This window comes from Mus musculus, chromosome 11 (assembly GCF_000001635.26).
Source record: "Mus musculus strain C57BL/6J chromosome 11, GRCm38.p6 C57BL/6J".
Taxonomy (NCBI): domain Eukaryota; kingdom Metazoa; phylum Chordata; class Mammalia; order Rodentia; family Muridae; genus Mus; species Mus musculus.
The window spans coordinates 53,003,832-53,023,442 of record NC_000077.6 but is presented as its reverse complement, the minus strand read 5'-3'; the positions used below and the strand labels follow the sequence as shown (position 1 = coordinate 53,023,442).

The following is a 19,611-nucleotide window of genomic DNA, read 5'->3' as shown; positions in this document are numbered from 1 at the left end:
AACTCATGGTTTGAATGAAGACATCAGTGTGTAAAGTGCTATTCTGAAAAACCAGTGTGCCTGTGTGTGTTATATAAACACAAAGAAAAAAACAACCTATAAAGTTACATTCTATACTATTATCTGCTATTCCCTGTGATGGTAAATAACTTCTATTTTCTCCTTTGTGCTTTTCTGTATTTCCTAAAATTCTAGAAATAATACATAATACCTTTGTAATCAGAAAAACAACAATGAGAAGTAATAGCTGTGACTTTTAAAGACCCCCAATCATGACTTTCCTCCCTAGACTGAAACAGCAAAGCCCTAGCTAGCTCCTTGTTTGTCAGAACAGCTGGAACCTTGGAGAAAACAAGAAAGAAGCCAGGGGCAAAGGGGGCTGGAGGGGCTTTACGGGAAGTGCTACTGTGTGACAAAAAAAAAGTCCTTTCTTATCCTTGCAACCGTTGGCTGTGGTTGGCCCATTAGAGGCAACTTCCCAGCATCCCTCCTTGTTTCAGCATCTGGTTCCCACACATGAGATCGAGGCATAGACTCTGGGTGAATGGGGTGAATGTTTTCTTCCCACACTGACATGATTTAAAGTGAATGGATCCCTTGTGAGAAAAAAGTGGAGACAGACAGAAGAAAATATTACAGACAACTGAAAGAGCCATGGTGGGAGAGGACAGACATATTGCTTGTGTCAACTGATATCCAGACTTAAAAGAAATGGAGGCAGATGCCATGTTTATTGACTGGAAGACACTGTCCTGGAAAGATGCCAATTCTTCCTGTCTTGAACTACAGATTCAATACAACAAAAATAAAATTTTCAACAGGGGTGTGTGTGTGTGTGTGTGTGTGTGTGTGTGTGTGTTGCTCTTGACAATTGGATGCTACAACTTGCAGGATTGTATAGAGTCTCATGGCAGCAGCACTGTACAGCTTTCTCAAAGAATACGAGCTTGCTGGGCAAAAATCAAAACTTAGTGCAAATTCTGAAGAGGAAGACTGTGCAGCTGGTGCCCAGGCAGGCCCTGCTCCAGGCCCTTGCGAATGAAGACTTCATTTCCGGGCAAGGAGGGTCTTGTAGATCTCTGGGGGAACAAATGGATTTTCAAAAATAAATGGTGCCAGTGTGCTTTGGGGTTCATCTAAAAGATAATGAAAATAGTCCAGTTCTTACGCCATTCAAAAAGTTAAATCCAAGGAAGCTGAAAGTGTAAACACAGGGGCTGGAGAGATGGCTCAACTGTTTAGAGCACTGGCTGCTCTTCCAGAGGACCCGGGTTCAATTCCCAGCACCCACATAGCAGCTTACAACTGTCTGTAACTTCAGTTCTAGGGGATCTGACACCCTGGATAAAATAAAATAAACCCTGGATAAACTTAAATGAAATGTGGATTCCATCCGTAGAAGGCAGCACAAGGGAGCTCTGAGATCCATTCTCTGAAGAAATGATTGGATGAATGAATGAATGAATGAATGGATGGTGAAATGGGGAACAAGAAAGCAGGTAAAGGCCCAACCTTCTGCACCTCAAACACACCTGGAAAGGGCTAGAAACTGTCTTTAGGCCTCGAGTCTACAATTTTCTTTGGTAAGTTTCTTCTGCTAGACATTTTGTCATAGCAACACAGGCAGCCACTGCTAGCGAATGCCGCTTCTTTTTGGAGGTGATAAAATATTTTAAATGGTGTGTACTGCTGATTGTACAACTCTGGATATATTAGCAGTGGTTGGCCTGCACATTTAAATGAGCAAATTGGGTATGCGTGTGTGTATTAATGATACCATTGTGTCAAAAACTGGGTGTGAAGAGTAGAACTGTAAAGTAGAGATGATGTAGAAAAACTCAGAGCCTTGAAGTCTGGGAAGGATTTATTTTGAAAGTCACAAAATCTACTAGCCACGTGGAAACAGACTGATAAATTCAAGTAGATCGAAATTAAGTACTTCTTCCCTTAAAAGGAACCAACACAGAGTGAAAAGCCAAGCTACTAGCAGAAAAATGTGCTTGCAATAGTTATAATAAAGAATAAATATCCAGAATATATAAAGAGTACTACCAATCAATAATAATTAAAAAAAATAAACACAACTTGATAGAAATAACATGTACTTGGACAGGTGCTTCACAGAAGTGGCAATCAAGAAAGCCAGTGAGAAAACACTAGGATGCTTAGCTGTGCTCCTAGTTAGGAAAATGTCCATTAAAGCCACAATGAGAGGACTATCTCCTAAACATGTGACCAGCAAAAATTAAACATGTTTAATGGTCACAAGAACTCTTAAATATATCAAGTGTGGGCCAAGTGTGGTGGCAGGCACCTTTATCCCAGCACTTGAGAGGCAGAGACAGGCAGATCTCTGTGAGCTCAAGGCCAGCCTGGTCTACACAGCAAGTTAAAGGTCATTCAGGACTATATATCGGGGCCCTCCCTGTGTCTCAAACAAATAAACAAAGGCCCCTCCCCACCCCAAACAGCACCCCATAGGCTCAGGGGCTTGAACATGTGATGGTCAGCTTATGTTGGAGGGGGTGGAACCATTAGGAGGTGGAGCCTGTGAGGCAGTGGGTTCCTGGGGGCGGGCTTTGAAGCTTTATAGTCAGCCCCAAATTCCTCTGTTTCCTTCTTCCTAACCAAGGCCAGACTGTGAGCACCATGTCACTCTCCTGCTGCCTTGCCTTCTCACCACGATGCACAGCTGTCTTCAAACCAAGAGCCAGGTTAACCCCTCCTTCCTTAAATGGCCTTTGTGAAGAATTTTGTCACAGTAATGAGAGGTTTAAGTAGCGCACGAGGTAAATCGGTCAACAAGTTTAGAGACACGTATGGCATTATCCAGTTGGGTGAAATTAGCATCTTTCCAGAGATCCATGCTGAAGAAATAGTTGTACTGGTGCATTCCAAGGCAGGGGCAAGAATGATGGCAGTAGTGTGGCTTGGAATAGCCCCCAGTAGGAACAAGCCCAAATGCTGGCTGTCAGCAGAAGAATAGCTATACCGTGAAATGTTCCTATACGGGGAGCCAGGGTAGCGGAAATAGACAAGCTCCAGCTATGCTCAGAGGGACGGTCTTCCAAACAAGAAGCCAGGAGAGATAAAAAAGAAGTCAGACAAGAGCATCCACAGCACAGATCAGCGATGCTCAAACCAAGAACCAGCAAAGCATCCCAAGACACTCGCTGGCAAGACTAAAGTCCGTTTGTGATGGTAGTCACAGAGTCGGGAGAGACCGTGGGCCATGCTTGGACTTTCCGTACCGCGAGGAAAGCCACTTGTGAGTGGGGGAGGGGTTCTCAGGTCCAGAGGAATGCGGAGGTGAGCCTGTGGTGGCAGGCATGGCTTTGGGGGTGCTCTTGTGGCACCCAGGTAAGGGTGACTTGGATTTGTGCATTTATGATCTCCACAGCCCACAGTAGTGTGTGAATAACAATCGGGGCTCTGTCCTCAGACAAGTTCTGCAGGCCCATCTTGAGTTTGCAACCATTGATTTATTTTTTTTTTTACTCTGTGTGTGTGTGTTCATGTATGTGTGTGTGTGTGTGTGTGTGTGTGTGTGTGTGTGTGTGTGTGCATATGCACCACAGAGCATAAATACAAACTTAGGTCATCAGCTTGAGGCCAAAGTGCTACACTAAGCCACCTCACGGCTCCCACCATCAACCTTTGACTATTGTACTGACCTGGGTGAAAACTGACTGGTTATCTACTTCCTGTCCCTTCTCTGCCACCCTCCCCTCCCTGTGTGGTTGCTAAGAGCCAGGCCTAGAGGGCAGTAGTGAGTGAGATAGGCCAGCTCCCTCCTTGGGTTCAGCAAAGTAATGGTGTGACCTCCAGAGTCTATGACCACCAGACTCGGAACGCCAGACCAACCACACTCACCAGTTACCAGTGTCAGAGAGCACAGAGGAAGGTCTAGAATTCTACACTCCAGTTCCTTGAACCACACCTGGCCTTGGGCCCAGTGCATAAGCCTTGGCAAACAATGTGATCTTTTGCTCTTGTTTATAAAATGTTAATTTTTTGATGTTCCTAAACACCTGGAGCTTCTGAGAGGGGGAAGTTTGGTCACTAGGAATCTCTGTGTGACTGATGCATTTGAAATGGATAACCGTGCATTGTTTTTTGTGAATTCATTGTTGCTTTCTGGATATCCAGGATACCTGGTAGGCACAAAGGTCAAGGTGGGAGTAATAGCCAAGCGGTACCCAAGCTATGCGTAAGGAGATTGCATTCTCCTGAGGCCCCAAAGAGAATGAGTTCCAGCCTGAAACCCATTAGCTCCGAGTCTGTTTTCAGAATTTACAGCCTCCCTAGAGAATTTCCTTGGCCCTGGGGGGAGCGAGGCAGGGCGGAGGGCTCGCCCTATTACTTTAACGCATTCACATGTGGGAGCAAGGTCAGATGGGGATGTATGCTTCCATTCCTACATGTGTTCTCTCTCCCATGAGACCTTAAGAAAGGTGTAAGCCAGCGCTCAAAGCCAGCCCTGGTGCAGTGACAACACTGTGCCCGTTGCAGCTCGGACAATGTCAACTCACACTGGTTCTCATATTCCTCACGTAATCTTGATGCCCACGAAGGAGACAACATGAGTCTCCTGGGGAGTTCTGGCCATCCCTAGAATCAAACTCCCTGTGATTTGTGTGTGTGTGTGTGTGTGTGTGTGTGTGTGTGTGTGTGTGTATGTGTGTGTGTGTGTCTTAGTCTGTGGCCAGGCCACCCCTTTCTTTTGCTCCCCTAATCTCGGCTTCCTCGACCATCGTGGAAGGAAATCTTGGGACACTTAGAAACTAAGTTACACATATGGGACTTTCCACAGTGCTGTGGCCATGACCTGGAAAACAGCAACAGCAGCAGCAGCAACAACAAAATCCTGCTTATGAGTGGGGTTAACCTGGCTCAGTCTAGAGGCACACAGTTCACGGTGCTAAGGAAATCATGGTGGCAGAAGAGACGTGGTCCAAGCATCAGAGAGACAAGGACATGCTGAGCCAGCTTTCTCACTTTTTATTAGGTTCAGGGCTCCAGCCCTATAGGTCGATGCTGTCTACATTTGGTGAGTTTTCTTTCCATTCCCAGTTAAATCTTGCTGGGAATGCCCTATTAGACATACCCAAAGGTGTGTCTCACCAACTCTAGCTGTTTCCTAATCTAATCAAGTTGATAATGGAAGCTGACCATTACAGTGCCCACTGGCCCATTTCACAGACTGAGAAACTGATGCTAAAAGAGGTTCTGTAACAGATCCAAGGAGCTTAGAAATGAAAAGCCTGGGTTTCTAGACAGTCCTGAGCACCAGCTCTCCACTGCCCTGTGTTAGCATCTCTGGCCATGTGTTGAGGAGCTGTTCATAGCTGGTACATCCCCCGAAGCTGTTAGCCCCACCAGTGCTCACTTCACAAGCCAGAGGAACACTCAAGTGAACCTGTGTGAACTCCAGGCTGGGCAAACTGGAGTGTCATTCACTTAACATAACTCCTCTTCCCCACATAGATGCCCTCGGACAGCCTTGTTGAGGTGGGGCTGTGACAGTGAGCTGAGCTCTTGCTAACCTGGCCTGGGCACAGAGACCCACCATGGACACAGAGTGAGTAAGAATAAACATTTTGTTATTGGTGGTGCTGAGTTCAAGTCTTCATGTGTTCTTCCTAAGTGTGGCTACCACAGAGCAGCCCCCGGGGCCCTGAAATGAGATAATGAGATGTGGTGGTTTATCTTAATGCTCAACCTGAGAGATGCCAAATATCTTAGCTCACACCTTTAAGTGCATCTGTGGAGGCTTTTAAAGAGGTCTAGCTGAAGTGAAAAGACGCATTCTGCATATGGGCTGCACTGTCCGTTGAGCTGGGCTCTTACACTGACTCAAACCAAGAAGGGAATCAATCAGCAGCATCCGTCTCTCTCTGCCTCCCGACTGTGGATGCCCTGTGAGCAGCTGCCTCACACTGCTGCCGCCATGCGTTCTCCACCATGATGGATCTGCAAAGCCCATATGCGCACGCGCACATGCACACACACACACACACACACACACACACACACACACGGATGTTAGTGAGTCTGTCTTGGGGATTGAGTTCAGGTCGTGAGCCATCTCTAAAGCTCCCTAAGTCACTTTTGTCAGTTGTTTTCTTTTTCCTACAATAATGAGAAGAGTAAGCCACACAAGAAGGATGACTGGGGTCTGTACTTGTTTGTCACCATTATATAATTTAAACACCTGACAGGCCTCATACAAGGCTAATAATGTTCACCCACCTGTGACAACTGTATGTTTCTGGAATCATCTCCCCCACCACCACCACTGTAGGACCCTGGGAAGCAACTTGCCTGTTTGGCTGTCACCCACTTATAGTCTAGACTAAGTGAGTCTGACACGGGAAGCCCTGGTGCTGGGGTGGTCCTAAATCTACTCACCTGGTGGGGCAGGGTCAGGATGGGTGGTTCCACCCTGCCCCCACTCTGTTCACACAGATGATGAGGTCTGGGGTGCAGGGTGGTGAGTTACTGTCTACTTTCTGCTGGTGATGCTGGCTAAATCATTAAAGGTAGAACCAGAGCTCACGCCACACAGTAAGTACTTCCAGTTAAGTAAAGCCACGTCACTTGGCAGCTGCTTGCTTTAGTCACAAGTCATAAGAAAGGGCAGGAGAGAAAGTGGAATGGGGGAGGGGAGATAAAGGGGAGAGAGGGTTCGATGGATGGTGGCTCAAGGGAAGGATGGTATTCCATAGGCTTAGCTCACCCTGGCCACCTGCTTTGTCTGAAGTAGGTCCTTCATGTTTGAACAGTTTCCCCTTACATACGATTTCTTGGCCCATTTGGATGGAATGTCTCCATTGGCATAGGCAACTCCTCCCCAGCCAACCAAGGTCAGATGGTTTTGCCCAACCCTGTTCTTTAAACATCACTCAGACACACCTTCCTCTGTGTCTGTCTCTCCTCCCAACCCCTTCATAGATATGATAGAGTCCAGAACCTGGTGCGTTTGAGACAGGTAGAACCCGTTTGGGTACCCGAAAGGGAGTGGCACCTCTTCTGGAGGTTGTGTGCAGCCCTCTCCTAACCTCCTACCTCTCCTACCCTAGTTACAGATGCCCAGACCTTTGGCTCTGAGATGCTTAGGGATACAAACTTCCAAGCAGAGTGTCAGGGGCAGGGGTGGAGTGGGGTGGGAGAGAGAAGAGCCTTTTTGAAGACTGTGTCCTTTCTTGGGTCAGGCAAAGATTCTTGTCAGATTAAAAACCTTTGTCCCATTAAAGGCCACTTCCCTGGAAGGAGTTTTTCTCCAATTAACTTAATTCATGTATCAGTTTGTCTGACCAATGGCCCCAGGAGCCCTGGGAGGAGACACAGCATCTTATGCTAGGCAGGTCACCTCAAACATTTGCCCAGTTAATTGGCCACTGCCTTGTTAAGCCTTTCTTAGTGGTTTCCAGGACTGACTGCAGCTCCCTACCCATCCCTCATACCAGCCTCATACCAGGCCAAGGATTCAAGACTGGAATCCTACTGTCTTTGAACTCGCAGCTTGCACTGGCCCTGGGTGTCTGGGGCATGCAGGCATGTTAGCACGTGGCCGTTCTCTACCTGTCATTCTTACCACCTTTATTTTCTTTTTTGAGTTTTCTCCCCATAGATTTGCATCTTATATTGTGTGTGTGTGTGTGCTTTGTATATCAATCTTAATTATGTCTATGTGTGCATGTCTGCGTATGGGTGTGCCCATGTGAGCAGGTGCCTGTGGAGACCAGGGGTGGCAGATATCCCTGGATCCAGAGTTACAGGAAGGTCGTGAGCTGCCTGATGTGGGTGCTGGGAACTGAACTTAAGTCCTTTGTGATAGCAGTGTGTGATCTTAAGCACTGCGCCATCTCTCTAGCCCCTTGTTTGAATGTTTAATGGCAACTTCAAATAGTTATTGTTTGGAAGAACTACAGGGAGCAAGCAGCAATTGGCAGAAAGCACCAGTCAGGCCTGCTGGGGATGCCTGGGATCCCACACTGCTTCTCTACTCTCCTGTGGATGCCTTCGTGCTGGAGGGCAGGTCCAAGATGGGGTTGGGGGTGCAATGATCAGAGCCAATACCCCATCCAGGTTCTGGGTGGCAGTGGGTAAGGAGTCACATGAGACTGAGACCCTCTGAGGCAGCAGAGGGCACGACATGGAAGCACCCCAGCCAGAGGGCCTATAGTGTCTCCATCTGCCAAGTAGGCACAATGGAAGCCCTCATCCTCAAGAGTAAACGAAATGAAGGAAGTGAATTGCTCACCACTAGACCTGGCTTGTGACGTTAGCTGTGAACCCTGCCCTCCATTCCCGCCCAAGCTCTAGTTTCTTATAAAAGGGACAAATGTAAAAATTAAAAAACAAAACAAAACAAAAAACATTTGCTAAAAGTTTGGGTGATTGTAATCAGAGTCAGAGAATCCCTTATAGACTGCCCCCCAAGAAGCCTGGTGGGACCTCATCTTCTAGATATCCTTCCCAGCGCTCTGGATGGCATGGTCACCCGACAGGTCCCTGCTTCCCACCAACTGTTCTGTGCATTATGTCTTTGGCTGGCACTGCAGGGAATCCATGTTGGCCAGGGGTGGCCTTGGCTTGTCTTTTCTATCGATCCCGTTGTCCTGAGGTCTTTTATAGAACCACAGCTATTTGCCCAGAGGGCCTCACGACTTTTTAAAATGCAAAGTTTGTGTCTTTACAATTGGCAGGAGGTGTTTATGGAGACAGGCCTGGCACACAAACAAGTCCTTCTTGCCATTAAAATCCAGCAGGGGTGTGGAGGCCACTGTGGAGGAGAGAGACCAAAACAGGAAGAGACAGAGAGTTGCCCCTGAGAAATATGGGTGGGTGCCCGCCTTCCTGTGGGGGCAAGACCTGCCCACCCTCTCCTCATCTTGCTTGGCATTGGTGGAGACCCTTTACTCTGCAATGTGCTCATACCACACAGTCACATGGAGACAGCCACTTTGGGTCAGAGAACGAATATGATTAGTTTCATTATCAAGACTGAATACGGCAATGCTTAATGCCTGTGGAAGCCCACACGTCTTCTTTCCCGTCCCTCTCAGGGATGACTGTATTTAGGTTCATGTCTGACAAGCCACAAGTGTTTGGCTTGTGGAAGAGGAACACCAGAGTTGCTCATCCGAGCTGTCCAAGGGGTCTCCCCTTGCCACCACCCTGGTCACTTATCCTAGGTGTCTCCCGAGGTACAGGTCAGATCCTCTCTCCTGTGTGATGCACAGAGGAGAGATGACAGCCCAGAACTGCAGTCATCTGCCAGCTCAGAAACAGAACTGGTCACAGCCTGAGCTCCCTTGGCCTCTCAGTCAGATGCTAATGGACGGGAGGAGGTCCTGAGATGATGCCCAGAAACCATCTGCTAGTGAGAGACTGAGAGCCTGGCACTCACCCGTGAATGGTGGACAGCGTAGTGTCACTTGCTGCAGTGGCCTTTGCTAGTTTTGCATATGGTTTTATCCCATGTTGGTTTCCACTGTCCTGAAGGCTTAACTTCCACTTGCACCTCTGAACAGTGCAATTCTTTGGCTCCCTTCCTTCCCCAAAGCTTGAAAGCACAGCTCTCACACTTTCTCTCAGAGATCAACCACGTCGGTTCATGTGAAACTTTACGGCCATTACTAAATACCAACTCATTACTCATAGACATTGTGTCGTATGCTTATTACACATTGTGGGCTAAGGAAGATGCACGGCAACCCCATGTTTTTTTCTCTTTATGACAAAATACAGTGAGGAAGGAAGGGCTTGTTATGGTTCATAGTTTGATGAGATGTCACAGTAGAGGGGAGCTGTGAGATATTGTATCCTCAGGACGGAGGGAGGGAGGGAGGGAGGGAGGGAGGGAGGGAGGGAGGGAGGGAGGGAGGGAGGGAGAAAAAAGGGGTAGGGGCTGGTGTTCAGCTTGTCTTTTCTTTCTCCTTCTTTTATTTGGTTTAGGACCTTATACGTGGATGCTGCTCACATCCAAGACAGGTCTTCTTTGCCCAGTTGAACATCTGTAGGAACCCCTGCAGACAGACACCCAGAGGTGTGTCTCCTAGGTGATTCTAAATCTAATCAAATTGCCAGACAAGGCTGTGGGTCAGAAAAGTTTTCTTCCATGTTACTCTCAACCTCAGCATGTTTCCTAGGGAACATCCAGGATGAATGGTGGGGGGGGGGGAGGCTCATCTTTGTGGAGAAAACTTCCAGACAGAGGTTAAACCTACCTGAGCTGCCTGGACACATCAGCAAGAAGGCAGGGCTTCCTGGATGCAACTGGGGATAACAAGTGATGCTTGTTTACAGCCAACACTAGGTTCATTCTGGGTTACTGGGACAAAGGAAATGGAAACTTGTTTCCTTGGACTTATGTAGACCACTTAGCTTTCTTACCCAAGAAGAATGTGTGTATGATCTGTCCTAGTCTGGTGGCCCACACAAGTTACCTCAGCACTTAAGAGGCTAAATCAGAAAGAGTAAAGTGAGGACAGCCTGGGTTACATAGCAAGACCTTGTCTAAAAATATTGTGTATAATCTGTTGAAGTTCCCACAAGCAAGTGCCTTCGTTTGTACCCTATTGCTATGATAAACCCAAAAGCAGGTTGGGGAGGAAAGGGTTCATTGTATCTGGCAGCTTATGGTTCACCACAAAGGGAAGTCAGGGCAGGAACTCAAAAAGCAGGAACCTGAAGGCATGAACTGATGCAGAGGCCATGCAGGAGTACTTCTTACTGGCTTGTTCCCCATGGCTTGCTCAGTCTACTTTCTTATAGAACCTCACTGCCCTGGAACCACTCACAGTGGGTTGAGCTGTCCTACATCATCCATTAATAAAGAAAACACCTCAAAGTTTGCCTCCAGGCCAATCGGATGGAGGCATTTTCTCAGTTGAGGGTCCTTTGTTTCAGATGACCCTAGCTTGTTCTCAAGCTGGCAAAACACCAACCGGCACAGAGTGAGGGGTACTAAGTACACTTGGCTTCATACTTTTCCCTTTGAACTTTTGGTTAATTGTATTTGGAATAATTATTTAGACAGCTTCTCATATTTGGCAGCTATATGCTCCCCTTAAGTCTTGAGTACCGCGGCTTTCTATTTGTCAGATTCTCTGGGGTGTGGGTGGGTAGAGAAATAGTTCCGCAGTTAAGAGCACTTGCTGCTCTTGCAGATGACGTAGGTTTGGTTTTCAGCATCTACACAGAGGGGCTCCCAGATCCATATAACTCCAGCTCCGGGGGATTCAACACCCTCTTCTGGCCTCCACAGGTACTGCATCCATATTGTTTGCACACCTCCTCTCTCTGTCTGTCTGTCTCTGTCTGTCTCTGTCTGTCTCTGTGGCTCTCTCTCTCTGTCTGTGTCTGTCTGTCTGTCTGTCTGTCTGTCTGTCTCTCTCTCTCTCTCTCTCTCTCTCTCACACACACACACACACACACACACACATTCTCTGGGTTGTATCCAAATTGTTGCGGTTCCTGCTTCTGTTCCCTGGCCCCAGGCAGGACCATGCAGGTGTGGCACTCTCAGAAACTTCTTCCATGTGAACATCCACTAATGCCATTTCCACACATGACCACCATCTGTTGAGTGCAGAACTCTTAGACTAGAATCTCAGCACTTAGAACCCCGCAGGCGCTTTTTATGGACACAATGTTGTTAATGTTGGCCTTTGGCAAGGAGGCCCACTAGGGCCACCAAGAGCCTGGGACACAGAACCAGATGTCTTCTCCAGTCTCTCTTGCTGTGTCCCTGTGGTTTGCGCTGGGCTCTGTGGCAGTTAGCCACCAATGTGTTAACCCTTCTGTGTCTATTCTCCATGGCTACCATCCTCTCCTACACTGTTCCTCAATTTGACTCTTTCTCGTTTTCTACGTATTATATTTAGGGAGAGGCTTAATCTATTCTCTTTGGGAAGAATATTTCTCCATATTCTCCAACATGGGAATATGCATTCCCTTCCCTCCCCGTGGCTGACCTGGCTCCTTTCAGCTTCCATGTATAAGGAACGTCTGTTCCTGGAGTTCCACTTCTTCAGATCTTTCCCTTCCCCTCTCCTGCTTCCACTGATTTTGACAATCGCTAGACCAAGTGGTAATCCTATCTCTCATCTCTTCTCCGAGTTCGTGTTTACTTGAGGCGACAGCAGAATCCAGCTGTTGTCTAAAATGTGCTTTTGTTTCTTGGGGTAATTCCCCCCAAACATGCTTGCTCTTCCCTGGGCTTAAGTGAGGGGTCTTCTGAACCATGCCGCTGAAGCACAATTTCCTTTTACTCTTGTGCAGATTAGGTTTTTGTCAACTTGACACAAACTAGAGTCGGGGATGAAAGAGCCTCAACGGAGGAATTGCTTCCATCAGATTTGCCTGCAGGTAAGTCTGTAGGGATGGTGATGATGAGGATGGTGATGATGGTGATGATGGTGATGGTGATGATGGTGATGGTTACTATTGGTACCAAGACAGAACAAATGAAATGCCCTCTGCATGGACAGAAAGGAAAACCAACAAGCCCACTATCTGCATGAAAAGGATGATGGGTCCTTGGCCCTTCCTGGTACTTTCTTCACCCCTACCCTGTGTTCTCTTCGAGACATCTTTGATAGAAGTATTTTTCCTTTTGTGACCTTGTAAGATACCTCTTCCTTGGCCCCTCCTTTTTGACCTGCATCTATCTATCGGGGAAGTTTCTGCCATCAGGACATCACAGCTTAGCTTCTGGGGTTTCTTATGGAAAAGCTACGGGGAACCAAAGAAACTTGGGTCTGTGTGAGCTTCACCACGTTATCAGATGGAGTTAGCAGATCTACATAGACTTCAAGATCTATGCCAGTGCTCTCAACAAAGACCTTGGGTTTATTACACATCAAAGGAAATACAGACCTTGTCACTGAATTGGAGTGAACTACGCAACATCTGAAAGACAGATGGAAACATGGATGTATGAGAGGAAGGAGAAGGCTATGAAGTGAGGGAAGGAAGAAGGAGACAGAGATAATGTGAGCCGGTGAGTGCTAGCTCAGTAAGGCAGGGTGAGTTGAGGGAGGGAGGTACTGATCCACACCCCAGAAGTGTCTGCTGGGCCACTGAGGACCAGATGTTTGGACCTCATCTTAGCTATCTTAAGAAGTGGTGGTAGACTGAGTACAAGAGGTAGAAGAGGAAATGGAAGCTTCCCTAGGAAGACAGCTAAAGAGAGATAGATGACTGACAGGTCCCTGGAGGAGCCCTCCTTCCTAGCTACACAGAGAAACACACAGCTCAGAGATACCTGCTTACAAAGGGATGTGGCCAGAGTTCACTGCGTCTGGCTGTTTTAATTACCTGCAAATCAAGTGATTTTTGCCTCCTTCGTTTAGCACGAGGTCTTTTGAAAGCCATTTCCACTCCGATTGCCTCTGTTAGTAAGTGGAGAGGATTCATTGGAGCAGAATGGAGCAGGTAAAGAAGAGCAGAGGGCAGGGCTCTGAGGACAAGTGATGCCTACCACCAGCAGATGCCGGAAAGCGGCCTTCCCTTTCCACCTCAGAAACTTCTCTGTCCTGGACCTGGCTCTCCCGCGGCACCTGGAATTTGGAAGAGGATCGAACACAAGTTTTTTGCCTGACAGTGAACCACAATAGATCCATTGACTTGGGTGGCCCCACCTCAGCTCTGGGTTGGTAGGGAGCGGTCTGGGTTGCAGACTCCATATTTGGTTATTCCCTGGGGTGTGGTTATTGCAGCAGAGCTTGCTCCAGCAGGGACTCTGTTGATTGTCCCCTGCTGTGCTTCCTTGGGCCGCTGCATGAAGCTTATTTATTTCAGTTACAAGGATCCTTTTCTCTTAGAGAAGGAAAGATGGCCTAAACATTGCTTTCCTGAGCTGAAAAGTAGGCAGAAGGGTCGGACACTTATCTCACCCTGGAGACTGGAGGTAAGGGCACAAAGAACCAGGTATCAGGAGCAGTCTGGCCGTCAGGCTTCTTGCTCAACTTTCTGTCCCACACCAAGGGCCCTCTGGCTCCTCAAGACTCCAGGAAGCAGAAGACCTAAAGTGATGCCCATCTATAGGAGGGTGAGGAAGTTCTACCCTGTGGCCCAAGAAAGCAGACACGCTCTGTGGTGGGGGCAGGCATACAGAGTCAACACATTTGTGCTGTGGCTGGTCTGACAGCTGCTGAGTTTGTCACACACATAATTAGATAAACTGCTCGACCACAGAGATTGGGTATGCGGTGTCATTTAGTGGCTGCTACACAGGGGCCTTGATCTTAATTGAAGGCACAGTAGGGGGAGCCTCAAGGAAGTCCCAAATCAACAACTTCTTGCTCTAGTAATTTGACATTTGACATTTGACTTGGAGTGATCATCTGGAAGCTCACTCCAGCTTTCAGCACCAGCTCCATCTCTGAAAGGCCTGAGCTGCCAGAGCTACGGCCACTTCTCTTTCCACAGTCTTCCCCCAAGCAGCCTCCTGGAGGGCTGGTTGTAAGTAGGGGCTCCATATCTGTCTGCCTGTCTGTCCCTTCATTGCTCCCCTCCTTCCTCCTCTTCCCCTCAATGTTTTGGTAGCCCTCTAAAAGTTCTGTTTGAACAAAACACCCATGGAAGGAGTTACAGAGACAAAGTTCGGAGCTGAGATGGAAGGAAAGACCATCCAGAGACTGCTCCACCTGGGGATCCATCCTATATACAACCATCAAACCCAGACACCATTGCATATGCCAGCAAGATTTTGCTGACAGGACCCTGGCATAGCTCTCTCTTGTGAGGCTATGCCAATGCCTGTCAAATACAGAAGTGGATGCTCACAGTCATCTATTGGATGGAACACAGAGCCCCTAATGAAGGAGCTAGAGAAAGTACCCAAGGAGCTAAAGGGGTCTGCAACCCTATAGGTGGAACAACAATATGAACTAACCAGTACCCCCCAGAGCTGTGTTTCTAGTTGCATATGTAGCAGAGAATGGCCTAGTTGGCCATCAATGGGAGGAGAGGCCCTTGGTATTGCGAAGATCATATGCCCCAGTACAGGGGAATGCCAGGGCCAGGAAGCAGGAGTGGGTGGGCTGGGGAGCAGGGCAGTGGAGGGGGGGAGGCATAGGGGGCTTTGGGAATAGCATTTGAAATATAAATGAAGAAAATATCTATTAAAAATGCCTTAAAAAAGATCTGTTTGTTGTGACAGAACATTTTATAAGATGAACTTATAGGACTTATAGGGGGAAAGATTTGTCTTGGCTCATCAATGTGGTTCTGTGTGTGTGTGTGTGTGTGTGTGTGTGTGTGTGTGTGTGTGTGTGTGTCCAGTCTATCACTGGAGGGGAGACATGATGAAGTTCACAGCAACGGGAATGTATGATGGGGGTTGATCACATTATGGCAGAAGAGGAATCAAGAGCAGGACAGGATCCAGGGGCTGGGTATACTCTTCCAGCTCTGTCCCTAGTGACCCACCTCTAGCTGAGTCCCACCTTTTAACAATTCCTCCTTAAGCCTTTGTCCTCAAAGCAACTGAGGCACAAAGCTGTAAACCATGAGCCTATTTGGGGCCTTCCAGACCCAAGGCATAATAACATCCTCCTGTCCCAGAGAACCTGCACAGCCTTTGAGCAGGCTCCTCCTCACGGATCTGTGTAGTCTTTGCTGAGGCCTTTTAAGGGGTTCCTGTTCGGTCACTCCAAGGGACTGTATGTTGCAGACTCACTAATGTGTGGATTCAGCCAAAAACTTAGTAGAATATCTCTAACCAGGTAGGCGGAGAAAAATAAAGCAGACACCTACATTTGTCAGGACCTTCAGCATGAAAGGGGGCTAGGCACGAATAAGAACTTTTCATGGAGGGGGTCTGGTGCTTCATAGAACTTCTCCCAGCATGCTAGCCAGCTTGAAGTTCACACAGGAAAGCCCTGGTCCTGCAGGAATCATATCATCATATCATATCATATCATATCATATCATATCATATCATATCATATCAATTACACCACACCATACCATATTATACCATCCCATGTCATATCATGTCATGTGTTACACCATACCATACCATATCATACCATAACATGCCATATCATACCATAGCATATCATACCATATCAAATCACATCATGTATCATGTCATATCTACCAATCATCTATCTACCCCCCCTCTGCTATATGTGTGTGAACACAAGTACAGAGGCCAGTGGAGAGTGTTGGGTAACTGCCCCCCTCCATCTCTCTCTACCTTACTTCTTTAGGGCAAGTCTATTGAGTAGGCTCGTTGTCAACAAGATCCAGTGATCATCAGGCCCCAACAGCTCTGGGGTTCCAGGGGACCTTGATAGCATCCCCAGCCTGTTATGTTGGTGCTGGAACCTGAACTCAGGTCCCCATGGTTGTGCCACAAGAGCCCTTCAACACTGAGTCATCCCCATGGCCCTGTGTAGGTGAGCTTACGTAATTCAATGGCTGAGGTAGACGGGGATGGAGGAAGCTTACATGAAGGGATTCTGAAGCAAAGTCTTTTCCTTTGACTCTAGGATTAGAAAGTGAGCCTGCCAATGGCAGACACACCGAGGAAGTTAGAGAGAAGCAGGGTGGGGTGTAGAAACAAGCAGAAGAGGTGCTGAAGACAGCGGGGAACAATGGCGGAGGTGGGAGGTTCAGAGACCGAAGCTTGTTTCTGTGCATGAAATCAATGCAGTGCGAGACTTTCTCAGCTCAATAACTTATTAGCAATTTTTAATTACTGGGTTGTAATTAATTCATTCAGGATGCAGCTGTTCTGTGGAGCACGCCACACGTGCTGAACTGATAGTGTTCTTGCGCATTTTCAGGGGACTCAGACCAAGACATTACTTGCTGAAACCCAAGGGGAAATAGTCAAAGAACGTACACGTTTGTTTGAAGTCATTTTCCTTTTTTTCTACTCTGGAAGCAGATTCTACAAGTGGAAAAAAATGCACCCTGGGGAGACTGTAGTGGGGTATGTGTTTGTGCTAGGGTGTAGGTAAATTTTCAGTTCAGCCAGTCTCTAATTATATACATTGATGCTGGTCAGATCTACGGAGTGGGAGGAGTCCTCCACATTAAAGATTGCTCACCAATGCCTACATATCCTGGAGGTCTTGGTGTCTGGTGAGAGAGGCTGTAGGCTGAGATTGAATGGATGCTAGGGACTGAAGCTGGACTTTGTTCCAATGGTCACCCCCTCTCCCTAGTACAGCATCATTTTGAGTTCACCCTGCTCTGTTTGGCCCTTTTCTGAACTCCACTTTCCCTCTGTGATCCAAATTTTAGACATTTGATCTTTTCTGTGCCCCTCGAAACCTTCCCCATGGTTTCTACCTGGCATCCCCTCTGTCTTTTCGAGACCCGCCTCCTAGGGCCTCCTCTGCCAAGCACACTTATGGAGCTTCTCACTCCTTCACATCTTCTGACAATTGAAGGCCTTCTTGGGTTCTACCAACACGTTTCCAAACCCTTCTGTGCACTCCGGGAATTGCTTTCTTGCTGGCTAGCAGGGTTTCTTGCTTCTTGCTAACCAGCTAGGGAACCTGGGAGACTCAGCGCTCTTCACAGAAGGAGCCATTTGGAGGAGATCAAACTCCAGTCACTTCCTAAAGAAACAGGTAGGACCCATCTTGTCTCCTCTAGCTTGAAGGAAGAGCTACCACCCCTTTCCTTCGGGCCATATCCAGTGTAGCCTTTGCATCCTTGTACAGCTGTGACCATGAGAGCTTAAGAGGGCAACTGAAAAGGACAAACGGTTGACTTTGGCTCATGTCTCTAGGAGACTCAGGCCATAGTCATACTTATGCATTACTTATGCATTAGGATGCCGTGGTAGTGGGGGAGTGTGGTGTGGAAGGTGCTTTACCTCATGTTTGCTGGAAAGCTGAGAATGAGACTATAGGAAAAAGCAAGTTCTGAAGGATACACCCCATGACCTGGCTCTTCTCCTTCTGTTACACCTCAAAAAATGCTACTGTTTCATAGATGAAGGCATTAATGTCAGAACCCCTAAACCCCCACAATTCCATTCTAGTCTCTGTCTGTCTCTGTCTGTCTCTGCCTCTCTCTGTCTCTCTGTCTCTCTGCTTCTGTCTCTGTCTCTCTTCCCCCCACCACGTGGCTCAGGTTCACCTTGAATTTGTGACGTTTCTGCCTCAGCCTGCCCTCATCACCTCAGTGCTGGGTGATGAGCTTGCACCGCTGTGTCTAGCTCCTGATACAATCAGTAGAATGCCTTCACAGACATACTGAGAGAAGCACTTTACCAATTCCCCTGGCATCTCTCAATGCAGCCAAGCTGATGCTCAAGACTCATGGCCCTGTAATTGGGAATGGACTTTACAGCCTGTCGGCCTTGCTCCTTGAGAGTGTCTTACTGTCTGCAATAACATCGCCACCATCCAGAGGCCCTCGATTCCACTCATTTCATTCTCACAACAACCCATGGCATGAAGGAACATCTGCTATTATACCCACTTTACAGATGAGGCCAGCCTCAGTGGCCTACTCCGGGAGGCATAGCAACACACTTGGCCCCGAAAGCCTGGGCCTCCCTTTACTTCCTTGGGCCTCAGTCTTTCCTTGTTAAAGGACTTTCAAGCTACGGAAGCTGCTCCTCTGGTAGAGTTACACCACGCCCCATTCTCCCACAGCTCTGCAGCAAGATCTCACACGTCCATCCTGCTGACTAAAGTCTCTTGTGATGAGAGTAACTTCCCTTGGAAAGGCAGATGAGATTTATAAAAGTATAGAGATGGCCCTGGGAAGGTGTGGAGCCTAAGTTCTGAAGGCACCAAGATGCAAGTAGCTCAGCAGCAATAACAACAATAACAACAACAACAACAACAACGATATAATGATAACAACAGTGAGATGAGAAGAAAGGGAGAGAGAGAGCGAGCGAGAAAGAAGTTCTCTGGCAGCAAGATTTACTTTCCTAACACGTAGACAAGGAGCTGAGTTCCCACGACTGTCTACCAACACTCAAGGAAAAACAGAAAGCTAGGGTGCTAGGGAGATGGCTCAGCAGTGAAGAGCACTTGCTGCTCTTGCAGAGGATGGACATTCAGTTTTCAGTGTCCATGCCATATAGGATCACAAGTGCCTATAATTCTAGTTCCATAGATCTGAAACCATCATCTGGCCTCTAGCCCACAGACACAGATACACAGATACACACACACACACACACACACACACACACACACACACACACACACACACACTTCTAGAACATTAATATTTGAAGGATCGAAAAGCCCAGTGAATGTGTGGTCTACACATTTTTTAAAAAATGTAAATGTAGATTATTTTCTTGGCTGTCACTAGCCTGGAAGCGTGCAGGATCCTGGGCGATCTAAAGAACATCTGTAAATGTTCTACAGGCTGAGGAGGCTGAGGACAGGCAGGCTCTAGCCACCCATTTTGCTTCCATGATTTCATGGTTTGTTTGGAAACCCGCCCAAATATGCTATCATATCAGCCGTATAACTCAACCCTAGTTTGTTGAGGGATTGCACAGAGAGCAAGTTTGTGGGAGAGGGAGCGTGACTTCAAAACCAAGTCAGAAAAAGAACCTTTTAAAGCGGAAGCTACTGTGCATGGAAGAACACACTGTGACAAGAC

The 19,611-nt window shown here is 47.6% G+C and overlaps 1 protein-coding gene across 3 annotated transcripts in view; it reads right to left on the bottom strand.

The window, feature by feature from the left end:
- Fstl4 (follistatin-like 4) overlaps positions 1-19,611 on the bottom strand; it is a 427,962-nt gene that overhangs the window by 169,008 nt on the left and 239,343 nt on the right. The window lies entirely within an intron of this gene.